Source organism: Salvelinus fontinalis, chromosome 28, assembly GCF_029448725.1.
Source record: "Salvelinus fontinalis isolate EN_2023a chromosome 28, ASM2944872v1, whole genome shotgun sequence".
In the NCBI taxonomy this organism is placed as follows: Eukaryota; Metazoa; Chordata; class Actinopteri; order Salmoniformes; family Salmonidae; genus Salvelinus; species Salvelinus fontinalis.
In genome coordinates, this window is record NC_074692.1 from 23,560,862 (window position 1) to 23,566,861 (window position 6,000).

Here is a 6,000-nt window from a genome sequence, read left to right on the forward strand (position 1 = left end):
CTTTATTATGTTCCTAACGCTGCCAGCTCTACCCACAGTTTCCCTCTAACCAGCATAAGGCCTTTCCTTCACTGTGTGTGTGTGTGTGTGTGTGTGTGTGTGTGTGTGTGTGTGTGTGTGTGTGTGTGTGTGTGTGTGTGTGTGTGTGTGTGTGTGTGTGTGTGTGTGTGTGTGTGTGTGTGTGTGTGTGTGTGTGTGTGTGTGTGTGTGTGTGTGTGTGTGTGTGTGTGTGTCACTATTACTGAAATACGTTCTGCGCTGGACTATACAGTTTCAGAAAATGGACAGTCTTTGGCAGTAATAGGACAGAATTTAGACTATTAAAATCTTTCATTTTCACCAACTACTACTCCCAACACGTACTTGAAGAGCACTTTGATGAAAGCTATGATCTTCTTCCTTGTGCATATGGGTATAAGATAGAGAGAGGGAGAAAGAGAGAGAGAGGCCCAGCCAAAACACAACCTTTTAAGGCTGCAAACCCAGCAGCCTTAGGCGGACTCAGAAATAGCTCCCGCAAGCATGTACGTGCACACACACAGAATGAGTATGATTGCTCTTGTAGAAGATTTGGTGTCTTTTGGTGTAGAAGTGTTGCAGAGACTCATACATCTGATGCCAGCTACTCTCTCTCTCGCCCTACTCCCGACTGTCTCTTTATCAGAGATAGGTGGATGAGGATAAAAGGATGGAACTGCCTGTAGAGACTGATCTGTATAAACCAGTGGCTCCCTAACAGTTGGCTGCTGCTATGAGACTGTATCCTGGCTAAAAACCTTGATTCTGTTAACTAGTTGAACCATGTTTTAAGATACGGTGTGATCTGTCCCCATAACACACACAAAGAGAGACTGAGCTGGTTAAAACATTCTTGGACATCATGTGAGAGTAAGCTAACACAGGTCTGAGTGGCTGTGGTTGCATAATGCCCCTGATAAATTCACACACCCAGCATTAATCTAATAGACTAAAGCAGTTCCTGATGTTTTAGCAGTCTGAGCTCCTGCTGAGACCCCCCAACCCTGTATGTGTGTGTGAGTGTGTGTGTTTTTGCAAGCGTGCGGGCATCCGTGCGACATGGCTTACTCTGCTATCCCTGATCACAGAACCAAAGGACAGACAGGTCCTCAACATTCACATTGCCATTGAGGCTCTGCATTAGTCTGCTGTATGAGCATGTCTGGTAGGACAGTAGATGAATGTTAAACCACTTCAAATGCAGCAGGAGACACAAAATGGCTGTAAGCGAAAACACCTAACCCTCTACCATACCCCCTCTCTCCCTTCCCTCTACCTCACCCCCCTCATCTCTACCTCACCCCACTCTCCTTCTCTCTCCCTTCTGTCTGCCTCCCCCATCTCTGCCAGAATGTGTTCCTGTACTGATACGCAGCTCAGAGTCCGCCAACAGTTAGATTTGTCCTTGGATCTCTTTCCTCTATTCCCCCTCTCTCCCTTGCCCCTCTGACCAGCTCTTTCTCTTCCCCCTCTCTCTACCCCCCCTCCCCCATCTTTCTGCCTCCCTCCCTCCCTCCCTATCTTCTCTCTCTCCAGTCTTGGCTGGGGTCCAGTGTTACCCAGAGGAGAGGGAACACAGGGGACAGGGGAGATCTGGCCACACTCCTCTCCTCTGTTTCACATCATTTCAGTTTTAGAAGAAACAAGCAGAGAAAGCCAGTGTAGCCGATTGGGTCTCACTTTACAATGAGTATCCTTAATACCTATGCACTGGCAGGTACAGTCGATGGGTCTGCTTTTGGCTCAGGTCTCAAACCAGAATTACCATCACAGCTGGACCAACCTTAACAATTTTCACATTTGAGAGAGAGAGTACCCATGAACTCTTAAAGGGTGCCCTGTCCCTGGTCTAGGTTCCCCTATGATTCCAACACTGGCCCTAACAGTTAGCCTGCCTACATCATGGGCTTTGAATTTGCTCCAGGAATCCAAACTAAATCCAAATGGTAAGCGCCTCTGTTAGTACGCTACTGTAGTCCACCATCCAGTATGTTTCCAGTTGCCATGACAACAAGAAGCCCCACACCACACATATCAGATACAGCGCCTTCAAAAAGAATTCACATCCCTCGATTTTCCACATTTTATTGTGTTACAGCCTGAATTTTAAATTGATCAAACTTAGATTTTGTCACTGGCCTACACCCAATACCCTACAATGTCAAAGTGGAATCATGTCTTTCTAAAATGGTACAAATGAATATAAACTGAAAAGCTGAAATGTCTTGAGTCAATAAGTATTCAACCTAGGGATACACCGATCATTTTTTGGCCCGATACCGGTATCCGATATTTTCCACCCTGATACCCATAACCGATATAAAAATGTTAGCGGCCTTTTAAGCATTCTAATAATAATAATATAATAATAAATAATATAATAAAACACAAGGCCAAATCTACACTACAGTTGCTTACCAAAAAGACAGTGAATGGCCGAGTTACAGTTTTGACTTAAATCTAATTGAAAATCCATTGCAAGACCTGAAAATGGTTGTCTAGCAATGACCAACAACCAAAGAATTATGAAAATAATAACGGGCAAATGTTGCACAATCCAGGTGTTTAAAGCTCTTTGAGACTTACCCAGAAATATTCACCGCTTTAATCGCTGCCAAAGGTGTTTCTACAAAGTATTGACTCAGGGTTGTGAATATTTATGTAAATTAGACATTTCTGTATTACATTTTTAATAAATAAGCAAAAAATTCTAAAAACATGTTTTCACTTTGTCATTATGAGGTATTGTGTGTGAGAAAAATCTACTTAATACATTTTGGCTCTAACACAAAAAAATGTGGAATACATCAATGGGTAGGAATACTTTCAGAAGGCACTGCATATAATTACAGCCTACACATACACACCTACACATACACTGGTTCAAATCTGCCTGGTCTAATTTCCCTAATGGGTCACACTTTAAATTAGCCTACTACCAGAGCATACAAGTTAACACTGTATTATATAAAACATACACTCAGTGAAATAATCCAGGGGCAAGAGGTTGATGGGTTTAGCCTGTAACTGGTTTCTTGAAGTAAGCTCAAAGCATACCTGCCCTGACCCTGACACTAAAGTGGAGTGCTCTATTTGACAGTCCTCTTTCAGCTGCTATAGTAACAGCGTACAATACCTACTCTGAACAACTCCACAGTTAGTAACTACCTAGCTGGTACCAAATGGTAAAAAGTGGTGCTTGTTTCAGTGAATCGCAAAGACACTGGAAAGTAATTTGCTATGAAATGACTACTTTGCGCTTATATCTAGCCAATTATAGAGTGAACTGTAACTCCATCCTGAGATTAGATCATGGCCATTTGTGACAGACTGGTGATGCAGTAATCTGCTTGCTTTGGCTTTCTGTCACATACCAGCAGGGTCTCACACACCCTAGAGGAGGGTGGAAGTGTCCTTATAGGCTACAACACCATGGGACCTTCTCTGAAGGTTTACACCGCTTGGTGTAATGGGTTGTTATACACTCTCAGAGTATGACAGAAATATGATATGCTCTCATATTGTATTTCCAGTGATTTCATCAATCTACAGTTGCCTTTAGGATGTGTGTATAACCCTTCACACCACCACCCACACTGGGACCATGAATAGTCTTACACTACAACTCCTAGAACATCTCAGAGGTCTGGACTCCTTTAATGGCACAGGACGCAATGCACTTGGTAAAGGGTTACTGGTTCAAGACCTGGCCTAGACCAGTGGTCAGAGGGTTATATCTATGCCTTCCACCTGCTCCACAACACAGACACAGAAACACACACACACACACAGTAGTACCATAGTTACAACCAGTCACCAATCCATGCCCCTCTCCTTGGTGCTGTTGACCAACCAAGCTGTGATATGCCGCTGCTAAAACAATCCAGTTGGCAATGAAGGAAACATATTTGCTAAAATGTGCTTGTAGGCTATGTTCCAAGTGTAAGTATTAGTAGGCTGCTGTACCTAATCGTGGTAACAGCTATGGCTAGACAGAGATTCCTCCAATGCCTTTCTGGAAGTGTATAATCCTGTATGGGAGAACATCCACCTACTAGGCTACAGAGAAACATTGTAGCAGGTAGTTTAGTTACATGTTTGAAACATTATACAGTCAAAACAAGCTACACATTAAAAGTTTATTTGGATGTGTCCACTTTTTTAAACTACAGTCAACCGCAAATAAATATAATAAATAGGCCTACATATAATCATGTTCAATTCACATTTAGACTGCAAGAATTCAAGGTGGTAAGAAATTATAGTGAACTAGGCTAGCCTACTTACCCATGTCCAATGTTTTCGAACACTCGAGTCTATCGTGTAAATATGTTATCAAGATCATTTAAAATCCATGTAGTCACATGTACAGAACCTGCCGTATGCACTGACAGCGTCCTGGATAGCTGTCAAATGGTGCAAGAATATTTTTATAGAAAAACCCGAGGAAAATGGCGTCAACACAACAGTGCGCTGAAAACAGCCACCCAAAAAATAATTATAGCCGATCTAATAATCAAATGAACATGTTCACAAAAATAGAAGATTTCCTTTTTCTGTGAAATATAGCGCGTGATGCTAATAGGCTAAACTTTGCATGCGGGTAAACTACGCACATTCACAGGTCCACTGCAGAGATCCCCTCGCCGTATCAGTGGCTGGTCAGTCGGCCAGCAGCATAGTGCTGCTTCCCTCTCAAATCCGTGACTCGGGGGGAGGATCGGAGCAAACCGTTTTACTGCAGTGAAAATAAACTAGCAGATTGTATCCGAGTAGCCTCCAACCCCACATCCAACGGTAACGTCACTGGAGAGATCGTGGTTACATGCGTAAAAATGGTAGACGTGTTGTTGAGCAGAAGACTGGTGTTTTCGATCGTTTCCCCTCCCCGGTTGGCGGTGGGTCGAAATTAGAAGGTGTTCTGTTCGCTCGCTCTAGATCCGTGTGTGTTGCGACCCGTTGCCGTGACTGATAATGATCTCAGAGAGACAGGACTATAGATGCAGCTCGCGCTCTGATAGAGGAGAAGAGCGCAGTGTCGCCTCCACCCGGTAGCGGGTGGTAGACTAGCCTAGGCTACTACAGAAACACAGGACATATCCCTCCCAGTTCGTTTTGACCAGTTTTATAACAGGACAGGAGATCACTGGTCAGTTCCAGGGGAGTTTCCTTTATTCACAAACCAACCTTCACTATCTAATGTATGTGATGTCCTACCATGTCGGATGTTTATACATGTTATGTCAATTGGTGTCACACACTGTATAGGCTACACAGTTATTTTAATGAGCCAGTCATATTATTATTCTGAAAGCATCCTCCTCTTTCAGAATTGGGGCAACATCAAACTGGATTTATTTGATCATGCATAAACACTGCATTGTGTGTCTGTGCTATGTTTAATGCATTAACAACAGTATGTGCATCCTGCGCTTCTTGAAGGACAATATATTGACAGAGAAAACATAGAGCTGAATAATGAGGCAGACAGAAAGGAAGGTTAGCCGCATCCACTGCAGAACAACTGGACAATGCGTTTGCATATTGGTGTGTGTTTTTGCTGCCATGATAGCATCCCAACCAGTGCTGATATTTCCATAAACATACATTTATGCTGCATTAGTTATTATTGCTGTTTCTCTTTTGTGGTAGTTATAAGCTATAGGGACAGTTACTCACTCTTATGTTCTAACATATTGACATAGTGAGATGCTGTCAAGTGGGATGCTCTCTGTGTACAGTTATTCAATGCAAAACACATCCTGCAAGTTGGCTCTGACCTATGGAAAACATCCTCTAACATTAACTAACATGCAAATGACAAATTACCTTTTCCTCCCTCGCTCAGTGTCACTATATCTCAAACTAAATGTGTAAATCTCACCCTAGTCTGACAGACTGACTGTTTGTGTTTGTGTTTGTGCATTCACTCCCTCTATAAATGTTTTATTGGCAGCGTTGTCATAACGATGCTAAAGCAGA

The 6,000-nt window shown here is 42.9% G+C and overlaps 1 protein-coding gene across 2 annotated transcripts in view; it reads right to left on the minus strand.

Annotated features, from left to right (window-relative positions):
• The window catches only part of LOC129826446 (SET-binding protein-like), a 93,820-nt gene extending 88,766 nt beyond the window's left edge, over positions 1-5,054 (minus strand). Inside the window, exon 1 of one of the 2 annotated variants that reach the window (XM_055887186.1) lies at positions 4,635-5,054. The gene's annotated coding sequence lies outside the window, so the exon portion shown is untranslated. Of the gene's footprint in view, positions 1-4,305 lie in introns of both variants that reach the window. The other variant, XM_055887185.1, reaches the window with a different exon arrangement.
• Between the last annotated feature and the right edge of the window lie 946 nt (positions 5,055-6,000).